Genomic DNA, 22,322 nt, shown 5'->3' on the forward strand with positions numbered 1-22,322 from the left:
TGCCACTCAGGCAGCAGACTTGTTGATTTGCTCTGATTATTTATCATAAGGATGCAATACAGAACAGTGGTGGAGTGGCATGCACCCCAAATGTAGGGTATTTCCTTTGGGTAAAGGAGTATCTACAGGAAGTAGCAGGGCTTGTACCCAAGAAAGCTTTCGTGAAAAATGGTCCTAAGGAAAAAAAAAAAAAAAAAAAAAAGACTGAGCAGATGATGGAGAGTGCCAGAACAGGTTATCTAAAAGTACTCTTCCTTAGTCTGGTGCTTGTGCAGCAGACACCTCATTCCGGGGGTCCCTAGGAATCCACCCACTCATGTCCTCCACTAGACAATAAGCATGGGGCACCCTGCAACAGATAACAACTAAAAAAGGATGATAACACCATCCAGAGTTAGTAGCAAAAGAGGGGAGAAAAACTTTAAAATAGGTTTGAAATCAAAACTGTAGCCTGGACTAAACTAAACTGTGCTTTCCAGAACCTAACAGAGCAAAAGAGCTGGGAAATCCATACAAAATGTTTAGTAACAGGAATAGGAGGAACAGCAAATTATGGTTAAATAAAGTGACTGTAGGAACAACCAAGACCACTTCTTATTTATACCTCCACTAAAGTTAGATTCTTTGATAAACAAGTAATGTGGAATCATAAAAACTTGAGTTAATAGGGCCTCCGAGACTTAACATTTGACATGGTTTGGAGACAGCTTCAGCATGAAAGTCAAGATTGAGGACTCATATACCTAGAAATGGTACATGGCATGCAAAGGACAAAAATCATGATAACACTCGTAAGTGGTTGTTTATTGCATAATTTAAAATGTATTTTTACCATAAGCATCATCTTCACTCAGAGACAGTTCCTGTACCTTGTTTACTTCTCATATTCTTGTCTTTCATCTCCATGCCAGGTGCAACTCCAGTTTCTACTTCACTTAAAAATAAATCTTCTCCATTTCATTGATAACTTCTGGGTTTCTTTCATCAAAAAATATAGCTAATTATCTATCCTCCATTTGAAATAAACTCCTTACTCTGATTTTTCTTTTCTGGTTAGTAGTCAGTCAAGGTTAAGAGGTTTAAATGGGCTGAGAGAGTCTTTCAGTGAACTCAAGAACACCCAGGAACAGGCTGACAGACACTGTGTCTCTAATTATGTGATTCTAATTTCTTCCTATCTGGATTACTTTTAAAATGCAAGTGCTCCATAATCCGTTCTCTTTATAATTAAATAAATAAATCCTAACTGAAAATCTGAGGATTTTAAGGAGCACAGTTCTTGACACAAGTTGAATGTCAAGCCCTTTATTGTGTTCAGTGATGTCTACAGCTAGATATCTGCTATTTAGAATGATAAAGAATTCCTCAAAGAAAATCCTGGTGCTGCAAAAAAGATGACAGATATTACCGTGGTACCATGGAAACTGAGAGATCTGAGTTCAAATATCTACTTTAGCACCTTCATTTCCTCAATTATAGCAATAATTCTTACTTCAGAAAGAGAGAGTGACCAACAGGATATCAAATTTAAATTACCTGCAACATAACAGTGGTACCTGGCTGGGCTCAGTCGGTGGAGTGTGTGACTCTTGATCTCAGGGTTGTGAGTTCAAGCCCCACGTTGGGTGTAGAGATTACTTAAAAATAATTTCTAAAAAAATAAATAAAGTAGCTGGAATTTAATAAATGTTCACTTTTTTTTCTTAGCATTCATATAGGCAGACTTGTTACATTTATTCCTATACTATCGTGATATGTTATAAACATACTTATAAATTTGGAGCCCAATTTTACAAGTGAAATAACTTTGCTCTGTGTTTTCCACCAAAACAAGGATGGAATAGGTCTGGGAAATCTCTCAAATTTATTTTCATCATTTAAATCTCCCCGGGATGCTTTTCTCTATCTGAGTTTCATGCCTTCCCCTACCTTTGGATGTTGAGATGCTTCCCTTTTCCAATCTCCTCCAACTACTACATGTCTGCACTAATATTTTATATACCTATGAAAACAGTTACACCAGTTATCTCTCATATCCATTTGGATTGTAAGCTTTCTTCCCCCTTATCTCTAGTTTGGTGCAGGCATACATGTTATATAGCAACTTTCTGTTAAATAAATGTTTAAATAAAAAACAGTACTAGGTGGAAGAATAAATTACCTAAACTTATTGAGTGCTTACTGTGTATTGAATCTGTGCTAAGTACTTTACATAGATTATCTCATTTAAACAAAGCTCATGAGGTAAGAATAATTATTAGTGCCATTTTACATATATGACAACCAAAGCACAGAAAAATTAAGTAACAGAATGCTGCCTCATGGGTATGATGAAATGAATGTGAGAGTCAAACACAGGCAGTCTGCTCCTTAGCCTATGTTGTTATTGTATTAATGACTAGTATATTTTCTTTCTCTTTCCCCACCCTCACTTCAAATCCTTTGAGGGGACACTTAAAGAGAACCATGGCTTAGCAGAGGCAAAACCTATGTTTGAACACAATATATCATAGAACACACACTTGGGCTGTACTAGTTGCCTATTACTACTATAATGAATCACCACAGACTTAGAGACTTAAAACAGTATGAATTTACTATCTTAAACTTATGGAGGTCATACATCTGGAATTAGTTTCACGGGGCTAAAATCAAGTTGTCAACAGGGCTATATTCCTTCTGGACACTCTGGGGAAGAATCCATTTCCTTGCATTTTTCAGCGTCTGGAGGCTACCTTTTATTCCTTGGTTTGTGGCCCCTTCCTCTACCTTCAAAGCCTGCAGTGTAGCACCTCCTCTCCTGTCTGGCTTCTTTTTCTGTTGCTTTGAATAGACTTTTGGTAGATGCTGCAGTGAGGGCTTAGAAGAAATGGAGAGAGCAGTAGAGGGAGCCTCTATTTTCTTAGAGAATGAGTATATTACTGTAAAAAGAAAGTTGGTATAAACATATATGTTAAAGGCACTGCTGGTGAGTGCTCAGAGGGAAATGAGGAATAGATTATTGGAAGTTGAAGGAAAAGACATGCTTGCTATACAATGGCAGAAAATTTAGCTGATTTGTGGCTTTCAGCTGTGTGGAATGCAGAGCTGGAAAACAATGAATTTAGATATTAAGCTGAAATTTCTAGAGTGTTGAAGGTGTGATCTGGTTTCTTTTTGCTGCTTATTCCAAAATGCTGCATGAAAGAGATGGAAGAACTGTTAAGAAAAAAAAGAGAGAGAGAGAATGCAGACTTTATGATGAGGGACATTCTCAGCTTATCCAGATTGCAAAGAAGCTAACATTAGGAAATTGACTATCACAAAAATGTGCTCTGGAGTGAAAACCAAGTGTAGCTGGACAACCTTTTGCTAGCACCTAGCACTTCAGAAATATCAATAGCTCAGAGTATCAACTCACACAGAAGTTTCTTTGAAGTGATTAGGCATGTGACTCACAGATCCCCTTAGTCTTCTCAGCAGAAGCCAAAATAGGAGATGCAATTTTCCAGGAGGAGCCTCTTGTCTAATAGAGGAAACTCCTGTGACAGATACTTGAGGCTCATGAGTTTCTGGAAATGTTATACCAGCAGAAACACTGACCATTTGTACCGAAAAGGACAGAGGGAGGACAAAATGAAAGAAGTCTGCCAAGCTCCTAAAAAGTTACAGGCAGGAAACAGGATCATAAAACTACTCACCTGTAAACACATATTACTCTTCATGCAAAAGGGAGGATGACCCCAAGAGATGAACTGTAAGCCCAGAGGGTGGAGCCACAAACCACAGAGGATTATCCCCAGTCCTTGGAACATAATAGAGTCCATCTCCTGGGATTTCAAAAAGGTTTGGAACTAGTAACTCTTTTTTTAAAGTTAAATTTATTATTATTATTACTAGAGCAGGTTTAGTTTCACCTGCTCTTAAGGAAGGTGCAGATCTTTTCTTTTCTTTTTTTTTCTTTTCTTTCTTTTCCTTTCCTTTCCTTTCCTTTCCTTTCCTTTCCTTTTCTTTCTCTTCTTTTTTTTTTGAATGGGAATGTCTGCAACTATAATTGTATCCTACACAACCATTGTATTTTGGAAATAGACAACTTGTTTTCTAGTTTCACAGGTTTAAAGATAGAGAGGAATTGTGCCCCAGGATGGATTACTCCAGCATCTCATACATACCTCATTTAGATGATGAGATTTGGAGCTTTTGAGCTGATGAGTCTTAGATGAGAGTTTGGACTTGAGCTGATGTTGAATGTGTTGAGATTTTTGAGACCTTGGGATGGGGTGAACATATTTTCATGTGGGATGGGTATGAATCTCTGGAGCCCAGAGAGTTAACTGTAGTAGGCTGAATAATGACTTTTCAAGATGTCCCCATTCTAATCCCTGGGTGCTGTGAAAATGTTACCTTACATGATAGAAGGGTCTTTGGAGATTTGATTAAGTAAGGAACTTGATATAGGAGGATTATCCTAGATTATTCGGGTGGACCCGATGTAATCATAAGAATCATAAGAGAGAGGAAAGAGGATCAGAGTCCAAAAGAGATAATAGAGATAATAGAGAGAAGAAAAGATGAAAAGAAGAAAAGAAGAAAAGATGCTAGATTGTCCCATAGAGACCCCAGGAAAAATACAGGCTTGCCAATGTTTTCATTTTAGCCTAGTGAAACTGATTTTGGATTTCTAACTTCTAGAACTATCAGATAATAAATTTATGTTGTTTTAAGCTGCTAACTTTGTGATAATTTAATACAGTAGCAATAGGAAACTAAAACATAGTTAGCTAATTGTCAGTTTTATTTGTTGTTTAGAAATATAAACGTGATTTTTCCCTGAAGACTGAAACTAAAACAAAAATAAAATGAATGTCCATCCCACATGAGCAATAGAGATCTATGTCACAAAGTCAAGTCTCTTCCCTGCAGTCATGATATCTCTTCTAATTACATGGCACAGCATTAGAACATGGCAGATGAAAAAAATTCTGGATGTACAAGTACTTACTCCATAATATGTAGAAAACAGTTGTTTTTAAAAATAGTTACTTTGTATCCTAGAAAGTTGATAAAATCACTTTTTAGTTCTAGTAGCTTCTTCATAGTTTCCTTAATGATATACTCTGCAAATAAACTGTTTTACTTTGTCCTTTGCAATATATATGCATTTTATCTTATTTTAATTTAATTTAAATTATTTTGTATTATATTACTGCCTAAGACCTCTAGTAAAAAACTGAAAAGAAATAGTGAATTCAGACAATCATGCCTCATTCTCAATCTTAAGAAAAAAAATAATTTGAACTTTTGCCATTAAATAATATACTAGCTTTTTACTGAATACCTTTCATTAAGTTGAGTGAGTTCCCTTCTAAATAAATATTGAAGTTTGTTATATGCTTTTTCTTCATCTACCTTCATCCTATGATTTAATTTTTTTTCTTTTAGTCTGTTAATATGATGAATTGCATGATTGCTTTTCAGTGATAAACCAACCTTGCATTCCTGGATGAACTACATGTGGTCAAGATACATTATTATTTTATATATTGGTAGGATTGTATTGCTAATATTTTGTTATTTTGTCAGGAGTTTTTGTGTCTATGCTCATGTAAGATATAAATCTGAAGGGTTTCTTTTAGTAATGTCTGGTTTGGCCTAATGGAATGAGTAAGAAAGTGATTATTTATAATCTATTTTCTAGGACATTTTGTGTAGAATTGTACTATTTCTCCCTTGAATGTTTAATAGAATTCACCAGTAAAACCATTCAGGCCTGGAGTTTTATGAGAAGAGTTTTATCTAAAACTTCAAGTTCCTTGATAGAAGTGGAGATATTTCTTCCTAAGTAGTTTAGTAGTTTTTCCCCCTCTAAGGAATTTACCCATTTCATATAATTTGTCAACTGTATTGGCATAAAATTGTTAATAATATCCCCTTATTATCCTTTTTAAAATTATAAGATCTATGATGGTATCACTTCTTCCATTCCTGATATTGATAATTTTTATAATCTCCTTTTCTTGATCAGTCTGGCTAGAGTTTTATCAATTTTATTCTTTTCAAAACAATTGGCTTTTGACTTTATTAATTTTCTTTATTGTTTTATGTTTTTCCATTTAATTGCTTTCTATTCTTTAGCTTTCTGCTTACCTTGGCTTTAATTTCCTCCTTTTTTCATAGTTTGTCAAGCTGGAAACATATCAGTGATTTTCAACCTTTCTTATTTTCTTATATATGCGTAAAGGCTATAAGCTTTTCTGTAAGCACTGCCTACACTTCAGACTTTTTTTCCCTTAGTTTTTATTTGGTCACAGAGGGTTTGTTTGTTTGTTTGTTTGTTTGTTTAATTTACCTTTGGGGCATCTGGGTGGCTCAGTCAGTCAGGCAGTTAGGCATCTGACTCTTGATTTCTGCTAAGGTCATGATCTCAGTGTAATGGGGTCAAGCCCTGAGTTGATCTCGGCACTCAGCATGGACTCTGCTTGTCCCCCTCCCTCCCCCTATCCCCACCCCTGCTCTCTCTCTCTCCCTCTCTAAAATAAATAAATAAATCTTCTAAAAAATAACAAAATTTACCTGTAATTTCTTTTTTGACCCATGGGTTACTAAGAAGTGTGTTAGTGATTTTCTAAATATTTGGGGCTTTCTTCCCAGATATCTTCCTGTTACTGATTCTTGTTCAATTCTAATGTGGTCAGAGAAACATGCTTTATATGATTTTAGTTCTTTTTAAATCTGTTGATATTTGTTATATAATCCAGAATATATTATATCTTGGTGAATGTCCCTTGAACATTTGAAAGAAATGTTTTCTGTCATAGTTAGATGGCACTTCTCAAAAGAAGACATACAAATAGCTGACAGACACATGAAAAAATGCTCATTATCATTAGCCATCAGGGAAATTCAAATCAAAACCACATTGAGATACCACCTTACACCAGTAAGGATGGCAAAAATGGACAAGGCAAGAAACAACAAATGTTGGAGAGGTTGTGGAGAAAGGGGAACCCTCTTACACTGTTGGTGGGAATGCACGTTGGTACAGCCACTTTGGAAAACAGTATGGAGGTTCCTCAAAAAATTAAAAATAGAGCTACCCTATGACCCAGCAATTGCACAACTGGGTATTTATCCCAAAGACACAGATGTAGTGAAAAGAAGGGCCATATGCACCCCAATGTTCATAGCAGCAATGTCCACAATAGCCAAACTGTGGAAAGAGCCAAGAAGCCCTTCAGCAGACGAATGGATAAAGATGTGGTCCATATATACGATGGAATATTACTCAGCCATCAGAAAGGATGAATACCCAACTTTTACATCAACATGGAGGGGACTGGAGGACATTATGCTAAGGGAAATAAACCAAGCAGAGAAAGTCAATTTTCATATGGTTTCACTTATTTGTGGAACATGAGGAATAAAAGGAAGGGATAAATGAAGGGGAGGAAAATTGGAGAGGGATACGAACCATGAGAGACTATGGACTCCAAGAAACAAACTGAGGGTTCTAGAGGGGAGGTGGTGGGGGGATGGGTCAGCCCGGTGATGGGTATTAAGGAGGGCACGTACTGCATGCAGCACTGGGTGTTATACCAAAACAATGGATCGTGGATCACTACATCAAAAACTAATGACATACTGTATGGTGACTAACATAACATAATAATAAAAAAAGATAGCATGTTCTATTAATGTTAGTTGTCAGTTTACTTGATTTGGCTTCTGTAATCCCACTGATATTTTAAAACTACTTGTTCTGTCAATTACTAAAGTTATATCCTATTGTCATTGTGGATTTTTCCACTTCTCCCTGCAATCCAGTTTTTGCTTCATGTATTTCAAAGCTGTTATTAGGTGCATTTACACTTAGGATTGTTTTTGTTTTTTTAATTAATGCAATCAAGATTGAGACAAAAGAAGCAGAAAATGATGAGACAGACATGGGACTTATTTGGCAGGAGTTTTTTTAAAAAAAGATTTTCTTAAAATAATTTCTAATTCAATATTCTACCAAATCATCCAGACAGAAATGCATTTTAATTGTCAGGTTACAATTCGTTTAACAAGTAAACTCCCACTAAGTTATGAATGGTACAGAAAGGGTGCAGAGAAAGCAGTAGTGAAGTTTTTAAAGATACCTCTACATGGATTTCCTTCTTAGGTATGTTTCATACAGGAATTCTCCTTGCATAAACTGACTTTACTGTTCATAAACAGGTGCCTGGCATAGAGGAGATGGCTGGAAACAACACTTGCATAAAGAAAAACTGTATATAAATTATCTTCTCAAATCTGAGACACTAGAAAGCACTAAAGAAAGGAATTGATGAATAAATTCTGGGCTAATATTTCCAACCTTTACAAATAATCTCTCTTCTCCTTTTTTGGCATATATAGATCCCTCTCTGCCAAACAGTATTTTATTTATTGTTTGAAAAGCTTCAAAGGCAACCTGGCCAAATTTATTCCCAGGAGGTTGTTCACCATCTGCTCCAGCAGTAAAACTTCATAACACTTAGTAAATATCAGTCCCAAGCTATGCCTACACAGCAGCAAAAAGAAGCAAAGATTTCATAATGCTCTACTTATTTTTGATTACCAAATGAGAGAATTTGACTTGGAATATGTTCTAATTAATATTTATTAACTGATAATAATCCTAGTAATTAAATATTAACCACATTTTGACTTTTAATGACGTTATGTGACCAAAGTAGATTTATGAGAGGCCTTGCCCTGAATAAATTTTATGCAGATAGAATAATCCCATTGTATATTTATTTATCTAACAAATATTTACTGAGCTCTCATTATGTACCAGGCACAATTCTGGAAACTGGGATAAAAAATTAAATTAAATTAAATTAGTTGTGGCTTATTTTACATTCTAATGTAAATATAGTCAATGAGCAGGTGAACATATGTCAGTGTTAAGTGCTAAAGGGTTAAAAATGATGAAGATATACTTTTGAAAGATGGTCAGGAAAATTTCCTCCGAGGAAGTGACATTTTAATAGAGGTATGAGTAACACAAGGGAATGCACAAGGCAGTTATCCGAGGGGAAAAAAAATCATCCTAGGGAGAAAGAATAGGTAGTACAGAATCCTTGAGACAAGAGCCAAGCAAGGAGGCCAGTGTGCCTCATGGAAAGAAAGTAAATAAGGAGAGGACTAGGAGGTGAGCTCCAAGGTACCTGAAGGTAAATGGGAGGGTCACATCACAGAGTGCCTTTTTCATTCTATTCCAAGTGTGACAGAAGATCATTGGAGAATTTGAGCAGGGGAGTTATTTGATCAGGAAGTCATTTGATGTTTTGAAAGGATCCCTTGAGCTGCTGAGTGGAAAAGAAAACAGACTATATGAATATAGGCACAAAAGGGGAAGCAGAGAATCCAGCTAGGAAGACACGGCATAGATCCAGTGAGGGAGGGTTGTGGCTTAGGACAAGCTGTAAGTAAAATAAATGAGAAGTAGTATGATTTTGGATCTTTTTTGAAGGGCTTTTCCTAATGGGTCAGATGTGTGAGAGAAGGAAGAGTCTATGTCTCCAGGGTTACTGGGTTAGTGCTGGGTGAATGGTTAGGCCAATTACTGAACTCAATATATCAAAAGTGATATGCTTACCAAAATGAGAAGTTGATTAGGCAATTTGTAGAATTCTGGAATTCAAGAATAGGTGCCAAAGCCATTAAGACAAATTTGGGGGTCACCAGCATATAAATAGTATCTAAATCCATGAGAATGGGTAGAAAAGAGAGATCTGAGGTTGGAGCTTTGGGTTAGTCTATTTTTGGTCCTGGAGTACTCCATCACAGAGATGAAAAATTGTCTACTGAAGTAGAATGAAAACAAGAGAATATGGTCTCCTGGAAGCCTAAGAACAAACGCATTTCAGAAGAAAGAGGAAGTGATTAGCTCTGTGCATTTGCTTCTTAATGCTTTCTCTTATTTTATTTCAATCAAAATCAATATGAGGAAGAACTAATAGGCACATTTTATCTGTGGAAGAGCTAGAAGATTAAATTGAAGTAAAAATAGAAAATTCATGAAAAATATAGTGTTACCCATCATATTTCCATGTCATAACACCTGGAATCCACACAGAAACACCCATCTTCTTATCAGGTCATCAGAGCTCCTAAAATAATAGCTCCTCAGATGAGCAACACATATGAATATATATTTGCATTCGTTGCTATGTTTAATGACAACAGAATCATTTTCCTTTCTTTTTCCATTTCCAGATTATCAGTGATGTGGGTAATCCAATATATTTAGAGATGAATCATTCTCACTAAGAAACTAAAATAACTGTATTGGACTCATTTCCAAATGTGCTATTCTTAGCTGATTAAAGGGGAAAAAACTTTGAACTTTTATCTATTACTTAAAATTTTGAATATTGGGATGTTCAGTCAGTTAAGCATCTGCCCTCGGCTCAGGTCCTGGGATCGAGTCCTGCATCGGGCTCCCTGCTTCTCCCTCTGCCTGCTGTTCACCCTGCTTGTGCTCTCTATCTTTATCTATCTCTCTCTATCTCTCTGACAAATAAATAAATAAAATCTTTAAAAATTTTTTTGAATATTATCTTCACGCTAAAACTTAGTGTCTTAGTCTACATAGAGCACAGAGGATATTGTATTCCATTTTCTCTGATGTTAAAAGAGCCAAAACTAGTATATTCCCCTGATAAACACACTGTCTATCTATCCCCACAGAAGCCAGTCTGCGCAAGTTAATTGCTTGGACCTGACAGTGCAGAGAACAGTATTAATAAATGGGGTGTACTGAGTTGTAGGAAGAACAGATGTGAGCTTTCTGCTCCACTGTATGGTGAATTAATTCTCTATCTCTCCATTTATATACTGCAGTCACCATTGAAGACCTGTGTTTAAAGACTCTATGGTAAAGCACTCTTCATATGTTTTTCACTATTTCAGAAGTCTCCAGTGGCACTTAAAATTTCTCCTTTAAATTATAGTCCGTTGTTACAGTGTTGGGAAGGGGGGACGTTAACATGAAATGTCACTAAAATATGATTTTTGTTTCTGGTTGCTCTAAAAAAAACTCTTGCTTACAGACCTACTGCCTGAAGAAAGTAGAACTGTGTAATTACCTATAACTTTGTTCCAGTGGAAAATGTAGTTGAAATACATTTTGCAATAAAATTTGCCATTTTATTTTGTATCTGACACAAAGGATGCACATCTTTAAGCTCCTGGGAATATAGCATTAGCTAAGGGTTCAGAAACCATGAAAACCATGCACATATTTAAATAACACACCAAAGTAAAAATGGTTTGTTTTGGGGGGCTTTTTTTTTCATTATTAGAAGCCAAATGTCGTGCAAACCTCATGTGTATTTATTGCTTCTCTGGGCACACACCAAACTCTTGTGGATAAAAAACATTCTGAGAATCTATTACTAGATAGTTAGTGATATGAGAATATGTTTCCAGCTCCCACTTTATTCCAAGTGTCGTGCCAGGTGAGGTCCAGCTCACTCAGTCATTACAATTAGTTTACTGTAATGGTAAGAAACTCTGCTTCTGGAGGGCTACTTCTCTGATTAAGATTTTTTTTAAAGATTTTTTTTATTTATTTATTGATGAAAGACAGAGAGAGAGAGAGAGAGAGAGAGAGAGAGGCAGAGGGAGAAGCAGGCTCCCAAGGAGCAGGGAGCCCGATGCAGGACTCGATCCCAGGACCCTGGGATCATGACCTGAGCCAAAGGCAGATGCTTAACCATCTGAGCCACCCAGGTGCCCCATCTCTGATTAAGATTAAGTTTCCTTATTTGTAAACAATAGAGAACAATTGTACATGATTCGTAAAGATTAAGGAAATTATTTCTCTAAATTGCTTGGCACTGTCCTTACATAGAAAGCTCTCTCTGTTAGTTGTATACAACCTATGAATCAAAAAACTGGTAACAAATGAAGAAGTAAATTGTTTCCTATGTAACATGGCCCAGGTTCCACAGACCATAAGAGGAAAATCTAAAATTTAAACCCAAGACTATCTATCTCCAAATACCTATAATCCCCACATGTATTGACCACTTAACTGTACACAAAGCTAGGAATTTATATGCAATATTTCACTCAATTAAAAAACAAATACTTGTGGCAATGGTATATTATTTCCATTTTACAGTTGAGTACCCCACAGATCAAATGTACTAAGTGATATTTCTAAAGCTGCCAAAGTTCATAGAAACAAGAATCAAAACCATATCAATTACAATTCAAACTCATTGGAGGAGGGACCCATGATCAGATTCTGTGACTAGCACATAATGAGCATCTGTTAAATGATAGTGGAAAGAATGGACCTGACTCAAAATCGGAAGCTTGTTTCTGTTTCTTCTCTACCATGCTCCAAGATCTTTGCTAAAAGTCATGCTTCACTGTAGGACCAATAATAACCTAGCTGCGAAGCCAAAATAAGTTTTCAAGGTTGCCACCATCCTGCAAGGGTGCAAGATGAATTCTCATGTCACATGGTATTATTTGTTAAATAGCTTGTTTTGAGAAAGGGAAAGGCCACCTAAGCAGAGTCAGAAAAACAAATACATATAGACCCCTCGTTTCCTCATTTCCTACTTGCTACTCATCAGGGCATCTCCAGGACATAAAATGGAGTCTGATCCAGTAGCACCAAGTAGACTAGGTTTGAACTTTCACCAATTTGTAGAAATTATCTAGAAATGCCACCTGCCAATCACCTGGAGACTTTGAGACCTGATAAATATTGTGGCCCTCTTTATCAGGGGAGGAAAGTACCAAAATGTTTAAAACTATGCTGAGATATCGCTGAACATGAGTCATTCTTGTACAATATCAGCTTGGCTAATCATGGAAAATTTGGCTCCAATCCTAATAACCACTGAACTTCCACATAATGTAAGTGGCTTCAATAAATTTAATGTACTGTACTTTGTTCATTTTATGTTAGTGATCAACAAATTTAACGTGATGTCAACATAATGTGAATAAAAATGTACATTTAAACATAATTCTACATTATCCCATAATTATTGGAAATTTTAACAAATATTTCATTTTGTTTATTTTCCTTGTATATGTCATTAGAGTTCCCCCAACAAGAAAAAAAAAAAAACTTCAGAGATTTATTTTTAATGTTTCTGAATCCAGACCTAACTAAAATGGTCTCTAGAGTCAGATGTAACTGTAGTTTAGGAAAAAGATTCTCCACACAATTATGCCCAAATACCCCAGCTCTTTTATTATTCAATTCAGACTTTCACTGATCATTTGCCAAATAATACTGAGGCAGAAACAAAGTTAAAATAAGACAAAATAAATTAGAGTTGTAAAGATAAAATTAGCTTTCCCACACTTACAGGTAGCCAGGAAAAGGCCTGATATTCTTAAGCCTCAAACTGATTAATTCCAAGACACAGGATGGATGAACAAATGCTTCAGTGAAATGTACATTGGTCAATATATGGGCTTTCTGTTTAAGGGTTGACATTTAATATAAAAAGGAAGCCGAAAGCAACAAATCCATTGGCAAGGTGGACCTAAGGAAAATATGAAACCACATCTGCTGAGAAAGCATCTCATATGGAAAATCCAAAAGCATTAGCAATGCTAAATAAAGATACATAGTTAAATTTTCAGCATGTATACTTCCAATAATCACAGGAATAAGGCTTTGCATTTGCATATATCTTTTATTTTACTTTCAATTCTCATTTAAATACATTTTCATAAAAACTCCACTTTGAAGGGGAAAAAAGATGGCAGAGGTGTAGGGGACCCTATTCCAACCGGTCCCCAGAATTGAGCTGGATACCTACCAGACCACTCCGAACACCCACAAAATCAGCCTGAGATGTAAGAAGATCTGGATCTCTACAAACAGAATATCGCAGGCAGTTGGTTTTGAGGTACAAAGTGGGGAGCCGTGATCCCCTGGGCAGATATCAGAGGATAAATGGCAGCGGGAGAGAGCCTGGCCATGGGGATCCTACACCACCACTGAGCAACAGCCTCCTGCTCTGGGGACGGGGCACAGACTTACAGACTGGTAATCTCGGGGAAAGGACTTTAGGGCAGCCCCCAGGACTGAAATCCAGAGCAGTGGGGCCACACGTGTGAACTGGGGGCAGCTGGCAGTTTAAGAAGCACAAAGTGCAGAGATGGGCCCAGACCTGGAGACGAGGACTGAGAGTGCTGCAGAGGGGCGCACAACCCAGGACGCTGCAGTTTATAGCAGCACAGACAGAAATGGAGATAGTGTGGCCTGGAGAGCTCACTGAAGAACAGACGGCAATCTCTCTGCTCTGAAGCAGAGGGTTGGAAATGGTCTCTTCTGCTCTGACTCTTGGAAGAGATGCGGAAAGCTGCCAGGGAAAGCCACCAGGGAACCAAAGCCCCCAAAAACCGGTTTTCACTGAGCCCATCCCCCACCACAGGGGGCAGGGCAACTCTGCCCAAACAGGTTTGCCTGAGTAACAGCATGGCAGTCCCCTCCCCCAGAAGACAGGCTGGGAAAACAAGAGGCCAGCAGCCCTAAAGTCCCTAGAAAACAGGTGCATCTTGCTTGGGTTGTGGTCAAGAATTTGGACTCTATACATTCTTTCAACCATCTCACAACAGAATGACTAGGAGGAGGAACCCCCAAAATAGGAAAGACTCAGAGATTATGAATTATGCCAGATTTACAAATGGATGCAGATATAACCAAGATGTCGGAGATGGAATTCAGGCTAGCAATTGTGAAGACAATAGCTAGAATGGAGAAATCAATTAATGGCAACATAGAGTCTCTAAGGGCAGAAATGAAGCTGAATTGGTAGAACTTAAAAATGCTATCAGTGATATCTAATCTAATCTAGATAATCTAACAGCTAGGGTAAATAAGGCAGAAGAATGAATTAGTGACCTGGAAGACAATTTAAAAGATAAAAAGGGAAAAAAGGAGTCCAGGGAAAAACAACTCAGAATCCATGAAAATAGTATCAGAGAAATAAGTGACACCATGAAACATTCCAATATCAGAATTATTGGAATCCTGGAGGGGGTGGAGAGAGAGAGAGGACTAGAAGATACATTTGAGCAAATCGTAGCTGAGAACTTCCCTAATCTGGGGAATAAAACAAACATCCGTGTCCTAGAGGCATAGAGGACCCCTCCCAAGATCAAGGAAAACAGGCCAACACCCCGGCAATAATAGTAAAACTTGCAAATCTTAGAACCAAAGAAACCATCTTAAGGGCAGTTAGGGAGAAAAGATTCCTTACATACAGAGGGAGGAACATCAGAATAACGTCAGACCTATCCACAGAGACCTGGCAAGCCAGAAAGGCCTGGCAAGACAATTCAGGGTACTAAATGAAAAGAACATGCAGCCAAGAATACTTTATCTGGCAAGGCTGTCATTTAGAATGGACGGAGAGATGCAGAGCTTCCAAGACCAGCAGAAGCTGAAAGAATATGTGATCACTAAGCTGGCCCTGCAAGAAATATTAAGGGGGGGGTTTCTATAAAAGGAGAAAGCCCCCAAGAGTGATATACAACAGAAATTTATAGGGACAATCTATAAAAACAAGGTCTTCACAGGCAACATGATGACAATAAATTCATATCTTTCAATAATCACTCTCAACGTGAACTGCCTAAATGCTCCCGTAAAACGGCATAGGGTTGCAGACTGGCTAAAAAGACAGGACCCATCCAAATGCTGTCTACAAGAGACTCATTTTGAACCTAAAGATACATCCAGACTGAAAGTGAAGGGATGGAGATCCATCTTCCATGCCAGCGGACCTCAAAAGAAAACTGGGGTAGCAATTCTTATATCAGACAAATTAGATTTTAAACTAAAGACTGTAGTTAGAGACACGGAAGGACACTGTATCATTCTTAAAGGGTATATCCAACAAGAAGATCTAACAATTGTACATATCTATGCCCCCAACATGGGAGCAGCCATCTACATAAGCCAAATGTTAACCAAAATAGAGAGTCATATTGATAACAATACATTAATTGTAGGAGACCTCAATACTCCACTCTCAGCAATAGATCATCTAAGCAGAAAATCAACAAAGAAACAAGGGCTTTGAATGATGCACTGGACCAGATGGACCTCATAGATATATACAGAACAGTCCACCCTAAAACAACAGAATACTCATTCTTCTCAAGCACACATGGAACTTTCTCCAGAATAGACCACATACTGAGTCACAAGTCAGGTCTCAACTGATACCAAAAGACTGAGATTATTCCCTGCATATTCTCAGACCATAATGTTTTAAAACTGGAACTCAATCACAAGAAAAAATTTGGAAGAAATTCAAACACTTGGATGCTAAAGACCACTCTGCTCAAGAATGTTTGGGTCAACCAGGAAATCAAAGAAGAACTTAAACAATTCATGGAAACCAATGAGAATGAAAACACATTGATCCAAAACCTATGAGATACTGCAAAGGTGGTCCTAGGGGGAAACACATAGCCATCCAAGCCTCACTCAAAAAAACAGAAAAATCCCAAATTCATGAACTAACTCTACACCTTAAAGAACTAAAGAAAAAGCAACAAATGATGCTGAAGCCATGCATTAGAAGCGAAATAATAAGATTAGAGCAGAGATCAATGAATTAGAAACTGGAAACACAGTAGATCAGATCAACGAAACTAGAAGCTGGTTCTTTGAAAGAATTAATAAGATCGATAAACCACTGGCCAGACTTATCCAAAAGAAAAGAGAAAGGACCCAAATTAATAAAATTATGAATGAAAGGGGAGAGATCACGACTGACACCAAGGAAATAGAAACAATTATTAGAAATTATTATCAACAACTATATGCCAATAAACTGAGCAATCTGAATGAAATGCATGCCTTCCTGGAAACCTATAAACTGCCAAGACTGAAACAGGAAGAAATTGACAACCTGAATAGGCCAATAACCAGTAAGGAGATTGAAGCAGTGATCAGAAACCTCCCAAAAACCAAGAGTCCAGGGCCTGATGGATTCCCTGGGGAATTCTACCAAACATTCAAAGAAGAAATAATACCTATTCTCCTAAAGCTCTTTCAAAAAATAGAAACAGAAGGAAAGCTTCCAGACTCATTGTATGAGGCCAGCATAACCTTAATCTCCAAACCAGGCAAAGACTCCATCAAGAAGGAGAATTTCAGACCGATATCCCTGATGAATATGGACTCCAAAATCCTCAACAAAATCCTAGCTAATAGGATCCAACAATACATTAAAAGGATCATCCACCATGACCAAGTGGGATTTATCCCTGGGATGCAAGGGTGGTTCAACATTCGTAAATCAATCAGTGTGATAGAACACATTAATAAGAGGAGAGAGAAGAACCATATGGTCCTCTCAGTTGATGGAGAAAAAGCATTTGACAAAATATAGCATCCTTTCCTGATTAAAACTCTTCAGAGTATAGGGATAGAGGGAACATTCCTCAAGTTCATAAAATCCATCTATGAAAAACCCACAGCAAATATCATCCTCAATGGGGAAAAGCTGAGAGCCTTTCCCTTAAGATCAGGAACACGTCAAGGATACCCACTCTCGTCATGGAATAGAATAGAGAGCCCAGATGTGGACCCTCAACTCTATGGTCAAATAATCTTCGACAAAGCAGGAAAAAATATGCAATGGAAAAAAGACAGTCTCTTCAATAAATGGTGCTGGGAAAATTGGACAGCCACATGCAGAAAAATGAAATTCGACCATTCTCTAACACCATACACAAAGATAAACCCAAAATGGATGAAAGACCTCAATGTGAGACGGGAATCCATCAAAATCCTAGAGGAGAACATAGGCAATAACCTCTTTGACATTGGCCACAGCAACTTCTTTCAAGATACATCTCCAAAAGCTAGTGAAACAAAAGCAAAAATGAACTTTTGGGACTTCATCAGGATAAAAAGCTTCTGCACAGCAAAGGAAACAGTCAACAAAACAAAGAGGCAACCCAGAGAATGGGAGAAGATATTTGCAAATGACACTACAGATAAAGGGCTGGTATCCAAGATCTATAAAGAACTTCTCAAACTCAACACCCAAAAAACAAATAGTCAAGTCAAAAAATGGACAGAAGACCTGAACAGACACTTCTCTGAAGAAGACATACAAATGGTTAACAGACACATGAACAAATGTTCATCATCATTAGCCATCAGGGAAATTCAAATCAAAACCACACTGAGATACCACCTTACACCAGTTAGGATGGCAAAAATTGACAAGGCAAGAAGCAACAAATGTTGGAGAGGTTGTGGAGAAAGGGGAACCCTCTTACACTGTTGGTGGGAATGCACGTTGGTACAGCCACTTTGGAAAACAGTGTGGAGGTGCCTCAAAAACTTAAAAATAGAGCTACCCTATGATGCAGCAATTGCACTCCTGGGTATTTACCCCAAAGACACAGATGTAGTGAAAAGAAGGGCCATATGCACCCCAATGTTCATAGCAGCAATGTCCGCAATAGCCAAACTGTGGAAAGAGCCGAGATGCCCTTCAACAGATGAATGGATAAAGAAGATGTGGTCCATATACACAATGGAATATTACTCAGCCATCAGAAAGGATGAATACCCAACTTTTACATCAACATGGATGGGACTGGAGGAGATGATGCTAAGGGAAATAAGTCAAGCAGAGAAAGTCAATTATCATATGGTTTCACTTATTTGTGGAACATGAGGAATAGCACGGAGGACATTAGGAGAAGGAAGGGAAAAATGAAGGGGGGGAAATCGGAGGGGGAGATGAACCATGAGAGACTATGGACTCTGAGAAACAAACTGAGGGTTTTCGAGGGGAGGGGGGGTGGGAGGGTTGAGTTAGCCCAGTGATGGGTATTAAGGAGGGCACGTACTGCATGGAGCACTGGGTGTTATACAAAAACAATGAATCATGGATCATCACATCAAAAACTAATGATGTATTGTGTGGTGACTAACATAACATAAAAAAAAAAAACGCCACTTTTGTATATGGCTGGCATGACTGTCACACAAACGATCATGCTCATTCCTGTGAACTAAGACCTTGTGAACTAAGAACTGAGAACAAGTCAAATTTTAATTGTATCAATGGGCAAGACTGGTGCTGTTTATTTAAAAGATATACATCAATTGATAAATTTTAGAATTTGTAGAATTCTAGGTAAAGAAAAATAAAAATCAAGGTCACTATATAATCTCTATGGTAACTCCTTGACATTCTTCAGAAGATTTTCAAGACTTATTTGTAATCCAGATAGTACAATTTGTCAGATAGCCAGCGTGCTCTTCGTGGGTTCTTCCTGCATATTACCTTGTCTGCAAGAAAGGAAATCTGTGCAACTTCAGTAAGACTGGACTGTAAAACTATAGAACTTGAGATTTAAGTGTTTTGGTTTTTGTTTTAATAAAACATAATGTTTTCAGGTAAAAAAAAAAAAGGGAAGGGAAGGGAAGGGAAGGGAAGAGAAGGGAAGGGAAGGGAAGGGAAGGGAAGGGAAGGGAAGGGAAGGGAAGGGAAGGGAAGGGAAGGGAAGGTATACTCTCTTACTCCCTATCACAGAAAAACTTTGTGCACGCTAAGTCAGAGGCAACAGGAGAGATGGTCATGGGATGGTGACAAGGTGAAGACAGAGGCTAGACTGTAAAGAAGACTTGGAGTTGAGAATCAGCTCTACCCTGTGCTAGCTGTGTGTCCTTGAGCAAATGGTTGAATTTCCCTAAGCTGTTTCCTCATCAGTAAAATGGAGATAATAATTTCTATCTCCCAGAGATGTGGTGAGTTTTTAAATGAGATCACAAATATAATGAGTTTTGCATAGAGCCTCAGGCATAAAGACACTCAGTAATTTTAGCCAGAAACAGGATTGTAACTATTACAAACTACCAAGTAGTTCTTAGTAGTGAGCTCTGTGCTAACAACTTTACATGTTCAAAAAGATTTTATAAAACATTTTAAAATTTCTCTGTGCAATCCCCCTTTAACCTGTACTTAGTATTAACCCAAGACTTTCCTCAATTTGGGGGCAAGAAATGAGACCACTCTTGCTCCAAGCAGGGATTTTCAATGGAAGATGTGGAGAACTAATGGCCAGTTATTGCCTCTTAGGGTCTGAAAACTCCCAGTGTAGGTAAAAGTTGGTCAAAACAAAACAAAACACATTTTTAAGTTTTTCTGGCACTCTCCCCACTACTCACAACTCCAATTCTGCTTCTGAGCTGGGGAGAAAGAAAGAAAGAAAAAAGAATCATGGAGGGGGAATTGGAGGAAGGTGGTCAAAGGACAAATTTCCAGTTAGAAGATGAGGAAGCACAAGGGGGATAAGGTACAACACGGTGACTATAACCAGCGCTGCCGTATGATAAGAGGGTTGTGAATGGAGTAAACCCTATGAGTTCTCATCGCAAGGAGAATGTTTTTTCCCTTTTTTCCTCTCTTCTTTCTTTTCTCTTAACAGTATCTATAGGAGAAGATGGATGTTAGCTGAGCCTATTATGGTAATCATTTCATAAAATATGTAAAGCAAACCATCATGCTTACACAGCGACATATATCAATTAAATCACAATTAAACTCAGGAGCAGGGGAAGAATTAAGAAAAATTGTAAAGAAATATAGAGCTTGGCTTCCTGGCTGTTGACGTACCTTTAAATTTGGGAAAACAAAAGTAGAGGATATTTGAGGCCCACTTTCCAGTTGAGCTCTGAGGCCTGTAGGTGTGTCAGTGGTGTGGGGGGCAGTTGAATGACAAGGACTGCCTGGGGTTTCAGCGGCAGAGAGTATCATCTGAGAGCTCAGTTTCCCTCTGTCTCAGCGAGGTTGAGAAAAATCATCAAATCTTACCTGAAGCTAGAAGAATGACATAAAAATGAGCCAATCTTTAACTCAATGGAGATATGCTTTCACAAATAGTAGCTTGCACTGTGTGGCAGGAGACCACTGAAACAAAGGCCGGTGGACGTAGAAGCCAAACAATTGTGTGTCTCCTTGGATACCAGCACAGGACAGATCAAGACCAAGAAGTGGAGTTCTCTCCTTACCAATAATACAGATTTTTTTGCTTGGTAAACCCTGAATCTTAGAATCAACTCCAGGGATAAAAAGAGTAAGGAGAAACAATTCTATATTTGATTTTTATCTCAAAATGATTGCAAAATGTCTAAGTTCCCCTAGGATATATTGCTTGCAGATCTTGATCCTGGATAAAATTGGGGACCAAAATAGAAATTAAGTTCAGTTATGAACTTAAAATAAAATAAAATTACTTTTAATTACTATAAAATAAAATTACTTTTTCCCCTGGGTGGCTCAGTCGTTGAGCGTCTGCCTTCCGCTCAGGTCATGATCTCAGGGTCCTGGGATCGAGCCCCACATCGGGCTCCCAGCTTGGCAGGAAGCCTGCTTCTCCCTCTGCCTGCCACTCTCCCTGCTTGTGCTCTCCACTCTCTCTCTCTGACAAATAAATAAATAAAATCTTAAAAAAAAATTTACTTTTTCAAACACTTGAATATTTAGCCTGTGAAAATGTGTGTCCTACATATGCAGCTCTCACTGACGCTTCAGGTTAGGTTTGAGTACCATATAGCAAAAGAATAACCATGTATCAGAGACCTTATGTTATTAGTCTAACACACACCCAGACACTGTGACCACAGTTACAGTAACTGCTACCAGGCATATGGTGGGTCCTAGGTATTTGTCCAGTAGTGACGTGGTTCTCAAGCATGAAGGTATAGAACAGGCTTATAAAAACTGCTCTGTACCTCAGAAATTCTCATCCCCTAAGTCTTTGGTAAAGTGCAGGAATCTGAAGCTTTTTTTAAATTTTTTAAAAAAATTTTTATTTTGAGAGACAGAGAGCACAAGAAGGGGGATGGGGCAGAGGGAGAGGGAGAAGCAAGCTCTCCACTGAGCAGGGAGCCTGATGCAGAGCTTGATCTCAGGACCCAGGGATCATGACCTCAGCTGAAGGCAGACACTTAACCGACTGAGCCACCCAGGTGCCCCAGGAATCTAAAGCTTTCACTTGGAGTCTAGGCTATTTTGATCCTGGTTAAGCCATCTTAGCAACGCTGGTCACAGGTAAAAAGGAAAGGGAGAGAGGCAGACAGAAAGACTAAAGTATATGACCAAGTATTAAAATGATTACATATACACAAAATAGTTATTAGGTAGTAGTATTATAGTCACTCTCTAAGGAAAGATACACTCTCTTGCAATATTTAGGAGAATATAAATAGTTAAGTTTCAACAACTGGATTGCCCCCTAAATTTATCTATTGTTGTCCAGGCAACTACAACCATAAACCCACCATCGTG

Source organism: Callorhinus ursinus, unplaced genomic scaffold, assembly GCF_003265705.2.
Source record: "Callorhinus ursinus isolate GAN/ISIS: 27379988/994484 unplaced genomic scaffold, GSC_fseal_2.0 scaffold14, whole genome shotgun sequence".
Lineage (NCBI taxonomy): Eukaryota > Metazoa > Chordata > Mammalia > Carnivora > Otariidae > Callorhinus > Callorhinus ursinus.